A 12,581-nucleotide genomic window follows, 5' to 3' on the forward strand; every position below is an offset into this window, starting at 1 on the left:
CAGGACCTCCTACAGACGGTTGCCAAGGAGATCTGAGCCGCTGGTTACTCTGAGTGAGTGTCACTTTTATAGTTGGCTCATTGCCTGCCGACTACATAAATTCTGCTTCTGGGGAATTTGGTCACATCAATGCTTTGTCAAACAACCCAGAGGAAGATAAAGCCCCTGACTGCAGCACAGTCCCTCCCATCATTTACATACTGCAACTAAACTACTCTATTTCAACGGCGAGTGACCTTACAAACATTCTAAATCTTCCAAAGCTAGGATATGTGTACATTTGCCGAACCTTTGTGATTTACTGGGAATGCGATAAGCAAGTACTGAAAAGATAGTGGGTTTCTCCAGAATGCCTCTTTATCATAAACATGAGCACAATATGTGCCGGCAGTGTATCTGGCTATAATTAAAGACCAGGGTCAGTGAAGTGTGATTGGAATGAAGATAAGTTCTTCATAAACCTGAATTCAACGTCTCTGGTAGCACCAAAAGAATTTGGAAAAGTAAAGCTGGGTCACATATTTCCCCCTTGACTACACTCTTGGATGAGGTTAGAACATAGCCTTACTCTAGGTCCTTCATTGAAGCTTTCTAATGTTGATAATCTCATATTGTGAACCCAGTACTGTTCTGTTTCATTTCCACATGCCACTAGAAACCCATGCTCCATTTTTGATTTTTATCATTTTAACATTTATTTTTGCCCCACCCCAGTTTACTCTACTCTACTTTGCACCATTCTATTGTTTTGTGCTTTACCATGCGTGATGTTTACCCCCGTGAGTTTCACGCGAGCAAGGAATTTAATACAGTGGATTCCATTTAATTGGGCTATTAGTTAATCGAGGCAGCTGCTTATTTGAGACAACTCTTAAAGAACAAAAACTAATCGAGAAAATAGCCAGGATTCTGTGCAGTTATTTGGGACACCATGCCCCTTAATCGGGACAGAAGCCTATTGCCGAACAGTTTCTAAATAATGTTGGTTGCATGTGTTTGTGATATTATATCTGTTTGGGGCTGGAGAAGTCATATATCATCAAGACATGCAGCTTCAATGCTGGGTTGAACACTACATAGAGTTATTCTCAGCCCAGAATATGGGCACAAGAGGCTATCTCAGATCTGCCAGTCATGGAGGAGCTAGTTGCACTGCCAACACCAGGAGAACTCAGCAAAGCTATTGACTATCTTGCTTGCATGAAGGCCACTGGAAATGACGGTATCCCTCCAGAAGTTCTGAAGAGTGGCAAACCAGCATGGCTGCACCATCTGCTCGAGCTCATTTGACTCTGCTGGGAGAAAGGTGACGTACAACAAGACATGCAAGATGCCATTGCTGTCATGTCGTGCATGAACAAAGTCGATCGCATTGACTTTAACAACTACCGCAGCACCGCCCTCCTCAGAATTGTGGGAAAGGCCTTTGCCCAAGTCGTCTTGGCACTGCTACAGCACCTTGCTCAGTGTGTCTACCCAGAGTCGCAGTGTGGTTTTAGACCAGGCAGCTCCAGCGTGGAGATGATCTTCTCACTACGCCAGCTGCAGGAGAAATGTCAAGAGCAGCAATAAACAGTGGTCATCACATTCATTGACTTGACGAGGGTGTTCAGCAGAAATGGGCTCCTCGGGTTGCTGCAAAGATAGGCTGCCCTCCAAAGCACAGCATTGTCTGCTTTCATGATGCAACTTTGGAAGCCTTCTCAGTGAGAAGCGCAGTAACGCAAGGCTGCGTTCTGCACCAGTATTCTTCAGCATCTTCTTCATGCAGTCTCAGTATGCTTTTGGAGCGTGCACAGAGGGCATCTACCTAAATACCAGAGCTGACAGCAAACTCTTCAACATTTCTCTCCTTCACTCCAAGGCCAGGATCCCCGAGGTCATCGTTCACAGGCTGTTGTTCGTTGACGATGCAGCACTGAATTCCCACACAGAAACCCAACTGCCGCATCTCATCGACCGCCTGTGCCATGCCTGCAAGGAGTTCGGACTGACCATCAGCCTGAAGAGAAACGTCATCTCCCAGGACAGTGACCCCCTCCCATCCATCACCGTCGATGGTCACACTGTAGAGGTGGTTGACTCCTTCACCTAACTTGAGTCAACCATCACAAACACTCCGCCTCTTGATGCTGAGCTGAGCAACGGAATAGCCAAGGTTGCAGCTGTCAGGGCTAGGCTGAACAAGAGAGTGTGGAGTAACAGCCATCGGACTGTGAATACCAAGTTGTCTGTGTAGCAGGCCTGCATTCTTGGTCCTCTCCTCTCCAGCATCGAAGCCTCGACCACCTATGCTAGCCAAGAGAAGAAACTGAACAGCTTTCACAGGCACTGCATGAAACAGATCTTGCACATATGTTGGCAGGACAGAGCCACTAATATAGAGGTGCAGGCAACCCCAGCATGGTTGCCCTCCTCAGCCAGGAGTGGCTCAGGAGAATTAGGATATGTCAGGTGAATTAGCTCTGGTCAAATCCCAGAAGTCGTTCTACATGGGCAGCTGGCAGAGGGTGCATGCCCATTTGTCGCCAACAGTTCGGCTTCAACACCGTACAAAAAGGATCGGAAACTGGCCAACATTGACGTGAACAACTGCAAAAACATAGAAGATGACCAGACCACCCGGAGTCTGACTGTTCGAAAAGCTGTGCAAAGAGCAGGAAGTAGCCACGTTAATGGCTGCCAAGAGAGCTCGACAGGAGGAGAGGTCTGCTCCAACTAGTTGCCCAGCTTCCTTCGCCAGCAGCCAGTGTGGAAGAGACTGTCACTCCAGAGTGGAACTCCTCAGCCACTCTTGGAAGTGCACCAACTCGAGCTGACATTTCCCCCTTGTGTTACCCACAGATGCCAACAGTCAATCAATCAATTTAGGCTGATGGATACTGATTCAAAAAGCAGTGATATTTGATAATTTTGTTTTTTTATTTTGACTTTAAAAGTTTTTATCCACTTACCAAGATGCCATGAAAAGATTTGACACTATCTGAAAAAATTAACCTCCTGCACAGATGATTAAAATTTGTCCACCTAATATGACTCACCATCAGCTGGCAGAGGTACTTGGAGGGCTGAAATCTACAACTGCATGCTTGATACATCTGCAGAATAAACATTGAGAAGAATTGGCAACAGGGACAACAGGAAACACCCCAGGAATGAAAGCCGGACAGTAAGGATCCAGATTTTGAAGACAACCTCAAACAATGGTTTTCATTGTAACTGGACGAGGTGTGCATGTTTAAAAGTGTTTTAAGAAAAGTCAGGGGAGTTAGCTAAGAAGCTGATCATGAAGATTTTAAAGCAACAGATGGCTGGCTGACTCAATGGAAACACTGGCACGACATTAAATTCAAGAAAGCACACGAGAGAAAGATAATGCTGATGCTGTAAGTGCGGAAACATGAAAATCTACAAAACTCCCCAACTTGCTTCAAAAATCTTGTGCAGATGATATCTGCAATGCCGACTGAACAGGTCTTTTGTTTATTGTACCATGCATGATAAACATGCAACACTATCAGGTTCAAAGAAAGCAATGGATTATCTACACTAGATGTCTGCACTGATTTTGTTCATTTACAGTCAATCAAAAGAACACAGCAGCGTAAACTGGATGAATTCCTCTGTCAATAAATTTAGGAACTAATACAGTTTTATGCTATTGTACAGTATTTTTGCTATTGTTCTAAATTATTATGTATATTTAATTTAATTACATAATTTGTTACTCGGTTAAATGGTAGTTTATCTTTTTTCTACATTTTCAACTATTTCCATGAAACTTTGCCTAATTGGGACAGCCATTTAATTGGGCCAAAATGTAATATGTCCCAATTAACCGGAATCCACTGTATAACAATAAATTAATCTCTCCACCTGAATCTGAAGCTGAAGACTATCTGTATGCATCTAGCATTTGACACAAAAATACAGGAAAATAGGAGCAGTAAATGAAGGAGATACAAGTGAGGGCAGCCAAAACTTACCATCCCACACATAGACAAGATACGTGCTATTGTAGCCCGGCAGACTGACCTCTACCTTGCTCTCAGATGCCCCTTTTTACTTATCCCTGAAACAAGAAGAATCAGGCCCTACACCATCATCAAACACATCGACTCTGGGGCTCTACTATCTACTGTCACCAACCTCAAGGTTCCCTTATCCTGCACTGCTCATTTCTACTTTCTACACCAGATCCACAAACCTAACTGTTTTGGTAGGTCTGTTGTTTCTCCCTGGTCTTACCCCATTTGACTCATGTTCATGTATCTCGGCTTCACTTTGTCACCCTTAGTTCATTCCCTTCTACCTGTATTTATGACACTTCATATACCTTCATGACTTTAATAACTTACAGTTCCTTGGCCTTGATTAACTTATTTTCACTATAAATGCTCAGTCTCTGTACACATCCATCAGAAAGGATTTAAGGTTCTCATTTTTTTTCTGGACAACAGACATAAATAGCTACCCTCCACTACCACTTTCTTCCATTTGGCGGAATTGGTTCTTACCCTCAACAATTCTTTGTCAGCTTTTCCTATTTCTACAGAAGCAAAGATGTAGCCTCAGCTATGCATGATGTTTTGTCAGCTATGTGGAACATCCATTTTCCAAGCCTACACTGGTAACGTTCCTTAGCTCCAGCTTCTCTACGTTGATGACTGCATTGGTGCTGCTTCCTGCACCCATGCTGAGCTCATTCATTTCAAATTTGTCTCCAACTTCCACCCTGTCTTCTAATTTATTTGGTCCGTCTCTGACACCTCTCTCCCCTTTCTCCATCTCCCTGTCTCCATTTCTGACATATTTTACAAGCCCACTGACTCTCGAAGTTATCTGGACTATACCTCCTCCCAACCTATCGCTTCCAGTCTAAAACTTCTGAGATGTCCTTTTAATTCAAAGAAGAGGATTTCCCTTCCACCACCATCATGCTGCCCTCACTAGTATCTCCTCCATTCCCCACAAACTAGTCCTCACCCCATTCCCCTGCCACCGTAACAGGGATAGAATTCCCCATGTACCTCTGTATCCAGCACATCATTCTCCGCAATTCCTGCCATCTCCAATGGGGTCCTATCACTAGGCACATCTTTCCCCCCACCTCCCTTGACTACTTTCCATAGTGACTCCCTTGTCCACTTGTTCCTCCCCACTGAGTAACAGGTTGTTATGGCACCACTCAGCCAGGCTTTTAATCTCCCTCCTATATGCTCATTTGTTACCACCTTTGATTCAGCCTATGACAGCGGTGTCGTCAGCAAACTTAAATATGGCATTGGAGCTGTGCTTAGCCACACAGTGTAAAGAGAGTACAGCAGGGGGCTAAGCACACAGCCTTGTGGTGCACCTGTGTTGACAGAGGTCATGAAGGAGATGTTGTTACCAATGCAGACTGACTGGGGTCTGCAAGTGAGGAAATCGAGGATCCAATTGCACAATGAGGTAGTGAGGCCAAGGTCTTGGAGTATTGATTAGTTTTGAGGGCTGATGGTTTTGAATTCTGAGTTGTAGTCAATAAAGAGCATCTTGATGTATGCATCTTTGCTGTCCAGATGTTCCAGGGTTGAATGAAGAGCCAATGAGATGGCATCTGCTGTGGACCTGTTTCTCCGGTAGGCAAATTGGAGCAGGTGCAAGTTGCTTCTCAGACAGGAGTTGACATGTTTTGTCATCAACCTTTCAAAGCGCTTCATAACTGTGGGTGTAAGTGTTTCTGGATGATAGTCATTGAGGCAGGTTACCATGTCCTTTCCAATGTTTATCCATCTTCACTTGAAATACTTTCAAGTGTTGTCTCCACATCTCTCCGGGACAGAGAATTCCAGAGATTAACCACCCTTCGTGAGGAGAAATTTCTCCATACCTGCACCAATTGCATCAACTGGTGCCTGACCAGCACCAATTTCATCAACTCAGGCCCTTCCTGACCAGCACATCTGGCTAGCTGGCTAACAGTTCCTGCAGATCTCTCCTGGAAACATTCCGATGGTTTGTTACTGAATGGGGAGGCTTGGATCGGCAGCTCAAAGTGAAAAGTAGCTTTGCAGCCCTAAGTCCTGACTCAATCTCCATCAGGCATATAGGAGCCATGATATGACCACTGGTTCCTAAGGTTGTCATAGCCGGGGGTGGTAGTGGGGATAAGCTCCCACTACCTATAAAGTGCTCCAAATGGTGTGCGTCTCTAACAGCCTCTGACAACCAAGTCCCAACTCTTGGCCTTCACGTGTGGCTTAGCTACTAGGCCCAGTGGAACTGTTTCCACTGACAAGAGAAGAGGCAAAGGTGGACCACTGGCACCTCAAAATCAGTTGCTTCGGGCAGGTGGGGCTCATCAGCCTTGGACAACAGCCCACCCTGGAGAAGGAAAGCTCTGAATTTAAACTTCCGATGCCTTGCGGCCATACCCACCCATGGGAAAGGCTTTGCAAGGAAAGCCCCAGGAAGAAATCCGGAGCCGGGTTCCCTAAGGCAATTTGATGTTGTTTACAACTTCACTCTGGCAATCTCTGTGACGACACTGGTGCCAAGTTGTATCGGTGCTTGCCCTTCCCTTGGACTACATCGGTGACGTGGAGAGGGGGAGCCCGCTGCATGGGCAACAGCCAGTTCTTCAAATCTTCCCCCCCTGGAGAGGCCACCATCCGCCAGAGGCACAAACCCATGATCCCCTGGGATCAGCAGCTGCCTACTGATATGACCGCAGGCTCATCAGTAACATTGCCTTCGTCAGAACCACTGGAGGAAATTGGTTATTTCTGCCAATCTCAGGAGATGGGTGGTCTCTGCTGAGGTGCCCTAGCTTCAACTAGGGCACCAAAAACAATGGTTCATTTTTTCAGATTTTCCTGTGGAAGGGCATAACTCTCTTCCCAGCCCATACCACCTTTGAAAGCAATTGCCATTTCCACATTCCCCCACCCCTTCAGCTTCATGGCACCTCTTGCCACTCACAGGACATATTTGAAGGTGAGAGCTGGTTAGGCAGGAGTTCATTTTGGGTGTGACAGTGAAGTGACCTGGCATTGGGGAATGGACAAACCAAGCCAGCCTGTGAGGCCTGATGATCAGAATGAGAGGAGTCTTGTGTCTTTGAGTTCTGGGTCAGAGACAATGTTCTCTCTAAGTTAAACAGCCAGACGTGGGCCATAGAGAATTCCAAACTCATGGTTCTAGTTGATTACAGAATAGGTTGGTCAGTGGATAATAAATCATTTCTTTAAATTTTCAAAGCAAATTTTATTTTATTTTGTTGTAAGCAAACTTTCCTGAACTTTGACCTGGAGAAGCTGGTATTCCTTGGTGAAAGCTTGGAAGGATCTCCAATTTTTTCCTCCTGTATCATTCCTGAACATCCTTGGGGGGGATGATGGAGGAGAAAGGAACTGGGAGCCAAGCAGGTGTGTTCATGGAGGCCCCTACTCCATGTCAGAGAGGCCACTGCTGTTCTGTTCCAGGAGAAGCAACAAGAACACAGCTCTAGCTCCTTGGGCCCACTGTTGTCCTCTTATTCCCAACCCTTTTTGTTCATGGGCAGCACAGTAGCACAGGAGCCAGCAAAACGCTTTACGGTACCAACATTCAGGGTTCAATTCCCTTTGCTGTCTGTAAGGTGTTTGTACGCTCTCCCCGTGACTGCTTGGGTTTCTCCCGATCTCCTTCCACATTCCAAAGGCGTACAAGTTATTGAGGATTACTAAGTTGTAGGCACGTTATGTTGGTGCTGGAGGCATGTCGATACTTGTGGGCTGCCCTCAGCACATCCTCGGACTGTGTTGGTTGTTGCTGCAAGCATCACGTTTCCCTGCAAGTTTCAGTATATTAAGCTAGTCTAGTGATCAGGGATATCAGTGCCAGTGGGCATGCATGGGCATGACACATTTTGGATCCCTGCATATTCCTGTACACAGCACCTTTCAAATGCTTCAATCTCATGATCATTATTTTTCTTTTTGTTCCTGATCTAATGTTGTATCCTCTCTTGGAGAAAGCTCAGGTTCACTCTCGATAGTGAGTGCCGGTGTTGTACTACATGGTTCAGGGATCCTCCTGTCCAGCAAGGGCCCCTTGGATCAGTGAATACCAAATCACACCAAAAGTAGTGTGGAAACCTTGATCAAACACTGAACTATAACGCTCCTCATCCAAATATTAATATAGGTTCTCAGGTGTGCTTCAAGTCCCAACTGGAAGTATTGCTGCTTCTGAAATTGGCTGCTCAGATACTTCCAACAAAGAAATGAAGCCATCTTACAGCTTCTTAAAAAGAAACCTCACAGGTAATATAACGGCATTCCTATCAGAAAGAGGTAAAGCCTGTGGACCTTCAAATTAGGAACAGGACCTGGCTACTGAGCTCCTTGAACCTGCTCCACCAGTCAGTAAGTATGTGGCTGTAACCAAAATGTCGCTTTCCCAGCAATGATCAGTAACCTTTCACCACTCTCTTTGCTTTAATTAAACTCTAAAAACATTGTTTACTATTTCCCATATTTTTACCATGCAGTTCCTACAGTTGATCACCTTACCAAATCCGACATGCTTCTCTGGTACTGAGGCCTAATTTAATATTGTAGCTTGTAAAGCATTGAACAGTGCAGCACACGGACAGATTCTTCAGGCCACAATGTTTGTGATGACCATGACGTCAATTTAAACTGCACATCCCTCCGCATTTGGTCTATACCCCTTAATTCCCTGATGTTCATGTGCCTGTGTAAATGCCTCTTATCTTGGCATATTTGTGACCAGAGGGAAGTATTTAGTATATTAGTGTATATATATATATATATAAAAATATATATATAAAAATCTTTAGGGAATTAGACATAAAGCTTCATCTGTATATGTAAGATCGAATATTGCTATTGTACAGATCTGCAATTGAAGGAAGCTTTGATCTCTCTGGCAAGACAATAGTTTCCTTCTGTCACTCAGTATCATCTAAAAAGAAGAAATAATTTTTTGACAAGACGTGAATCAGAATGCCAATATTGAGGTGCACTAATTTTCCTTTGAAACTGTCTTCTAAATTGGTTCCTCAGGGATTTAAAGATCGAGCCTAGTTGTGGCTTCCAATTGTAAATTGCTGGTAAGAAAGCAGCAAAATTCTGAAATGGGGCTGGCCCTGTTGCGATCAATACTTAATTCTAAGCAGTGCAATAGGCAACAGTTGCCATAGTAACATTGATGTCATGGAGGTTGAACAGTGGCCGTTACAGCAAATCATTTCCTTTGAGCAATTGTAATTGACTATTTCTACAGTTTGCTGTCACCTGAGACTATTTACATCAGACCTTAAACTGAGCAGCATTAGTTATTCCAGGTCTCTGAGGGTTGCTTCTTCTTTCGGTGACCTTACAAACACTTCAGAGGGTATCGCCATAGCAACGAGGGCTGGCTCTGAAAAGGCAATGTGAAAAGGACAGCTGACTGTAGCAAGCCACCTTTAGGAGGAAAGAAAGCTTTCACATTTATTGCCTGGTTCTGCACAATTCTGCCAAGACAAGGCACCACTCCCAATGAGTCTAGTGATAATTGTGTGCATGAAAGGGGTTCTGGTGACTTACTGCAAGGTTGCAATATTTATCTTGCACTTTCTTTCTGTTTACAAACTGACACAATGTGGAAAATTATTATTTTCCGTACAAGTATCTCAATAAAGAATCAAAAAGCCTCAGAGAGTGATAGCTGTGCGGAATGAGCTTCCTGTAGAAGTAGTAGAGGCCAGTTCAGTTGTGTCATTTAAGGTAAAATTGGATAGGTATATGGACAGGAAAGGAGTGGAGGGTTATGGGCTGAGTGCGGGTAGGTGGGACTAGGTGAGATTAAGAGTTCGGCATGGACTAGGAGGGCCGGAATGGCCTGTTTCCGTGCTGTGATTGTTAAATGTTATATGGTTATATGGTTATGGTTATGGTTAAAAGCCGTGCAACCTTTTGTAATGTGTAAATTACAATAACATTAGTTGGTTCAGTGGTTTCATGACATTGTCAACAAGCTTTTACTTTCGGTTTCCAGTGGTTAATCAGGACGCGCAGATTTTGCCATGAACCTGCTTCAGTGGAATTAGACGAATGGGAATGCAGTGGTGTTGCAGCTAAATGGATCGGATTGACTCCCACTCAGAAGCAAAGGTTGGCGTGGGTAGATGGCCAAAGAGCCTGAGGGTTTGGAATTTGATGTTTTAAACTCGGGAACAGTCTTGGAAACGGCATGCAGATGGAATGGGGAGAGAGGCGCGGGGTGGATTAAAGAGTGATGTACGGAAGTGGAGTGGATGTGTAAAGGTGGGATGGGGAGTGATGCATAGAGGTGCAGTAGGGGTGATATGAAGAGGTGGGATGGGGTTGGCAGAGTTAAGTTTAGAGTTGATGGGATGGAGGTGGAATGTGGGCAATGTCTGGAGGCGGGATGGGAGATGATGGGTGGTGGTAGGATGGAGGTTGAGGAGGACAGTTGAGGCGATGGGTGATGGGATGGAAAGGATGGGTGGAAGTGGGATGTTGGTGATATCTGCAGGTGGGATGGGAGATGATGAGACACTGTAGGATGGGGTGGCGAGTGAGTAGGATTGAAAGTAGTGGGTGAGGTGGGATGGGGAGGACATTTGAGGTGATGGGTGATGGGATGGGGTGATGAGTAAAAGTGGGATGGTGGGTAATGGGTGGTGGAATAGGATGATGTGTAGAAGTAGGATGGTGGTGATGACTGATGACTGCCAAGAAGGCCCACCAGTGCCTTTACTTCCTGAGAAAGCTGAAGAAATTTGGCCTGTCCCCTAAAACCCTCACTAATTTTTATAGGTGCACTGTAGAAAGCATTCTTCTAGGGTGCATCACAACCTGGTGTGGAAATTGTCCTGTCCAAGACCAGAAGAAGCTGCAGAAGATCGTGAACATAGCCCAGCACATCACACAAACCAATCTTCCATCCTTGGACTCACTTTACACCGTACGCTGTCAGAGCAGTGCTGCCAGGATAATCAAGGACAAGGCCCACCCAGCCAACACACTTTTTGACCCACTTCCCTCTGGGAGAAGGTTCAGGAGCATGAAGATTCGTACAGCCAGATTTGGGAACAGCTTCTTTCCAACTGTGATAAGACTGCTGAACAGATCCTGACCCAGATCTGTGCCGTACCTTCCAAATACCTGGACCTGACTTGCCCTACCTTACTTTCCCTTTTCTATTTTTCTAATTATGATTTATAATTTGCATTTTTATTATATTTACTTCGATTTGTACTTCTGGGAGCTCGAAGCGCAGAAACAAATATCACTGTGATGATTGTATGCTCTAGTATCAATTGTTTGGTGACAATGAAGTATAATGGTAATGGTAATGGGAAGGGAGATGATGGGTCACTGTAGGATGGGGTGGTGCATGAGGTAGACTTGGAAATAATGGGAGAGGTGGGATAGAGGTTGGGGAGGACAATTGAGATGATGGGTGATGGGATTGGGGTGATGGTTGGAGGTGGGATGGTGGGTAATGGCCAGTGGATCGGGAGGTGGGATCCATGGTGGTGCAATGAAGGGTGATGGGTGGAGGTGGGATTGATGGTGGTGGAATGGGAGGTGATGGGTGGAGGTGGGATTGATGGTGGTGGAATGGGAGGTGATGGGTGGAGGTAAGATTGATGGTGGTAGAATGAGAGGTGATGGGTGGAGGTGGGATTGATGGTGGTGGAATGGGAGGTGATGGGTGGAGGTGGGATTGATGGTGGTGCAATGAAGGGTGATGGGTGGAGGTGGGATTGATGGGTGGTGGAATGGAAGGTGATTGGTGGATGTAGGATTGATGGTGGTGGAATGGGATGTGATGGGTGGAGGTAAGATTGATGGTGGTGGAATGAGAGGTGATGTGTGGTGGTGGGATTGATGGGTGGTGGAATGGAAGGTGATTGGTGGAAATGGGATGGGGGTGATGTGTGGTGGTGGGATTGATGGGTGGTGGAATGGAAGGTGATTTGTGGAAATGGGATGGGGGTGATGTGTGGTGGTGGGATGGGTACAGAACTGAAATGGGTAGTAGCATGCCATGAGGACATAGTGACTATGAAGAAAGTTCAGGAAATTTATATATCAGAAGAAATCTCTGGAAAAAAGGCTGTGAACTCTGAGTAGAGATGGCTTGATAAGTTGAGGTGGAGGCCAGTTCTACTCCATGACAGAGATTGAGAGAAAAGAGAAGTTAGGAATCCTTGTTGAGATAGTATCGTTGTGAGAAAGGGGAAATAGGTGAAAGGCTCAAGGGACAACATGCCAACTGATTTGAAGGCAGTTCAAGGTTAACTTGGTAGTCAGGTCAAATCACCACTGACATGCCAGTTTACGTGGGGCAACTTTGGTAAGGTTTAGTCAAGTGAGGAAGTTCAATGTATGGGGCAATTGTCATCAGCTCTCACATACACAAGAGATTCTACAGATGCTGGATATCTTGAGTAACACGCACAAAATGCTGGAGGAACTTAGCAGATCTGGCAGCATCTGTAGAGGTGAATCGTCTCAGCCTGAAACATCAGTTGTTTATTCTCCTCTATAGATGTTACCTGACTTGCTGAGTTCCTC

This window comes from Hemitrygon akajei, chromosome 5, assembly GCF_048418815.1.
Source record: "Hemitrygon akajei chromosome 5, sHemAka1.3, whole genome shotgun sequence".
Taxonomy (NCBI): Eukaryota; Metazoa; Chordata; class Chondrichthyes; order Myliobatiformes; family Dasyatidae; genus Hemitrygon; species Hemitrygon akajei.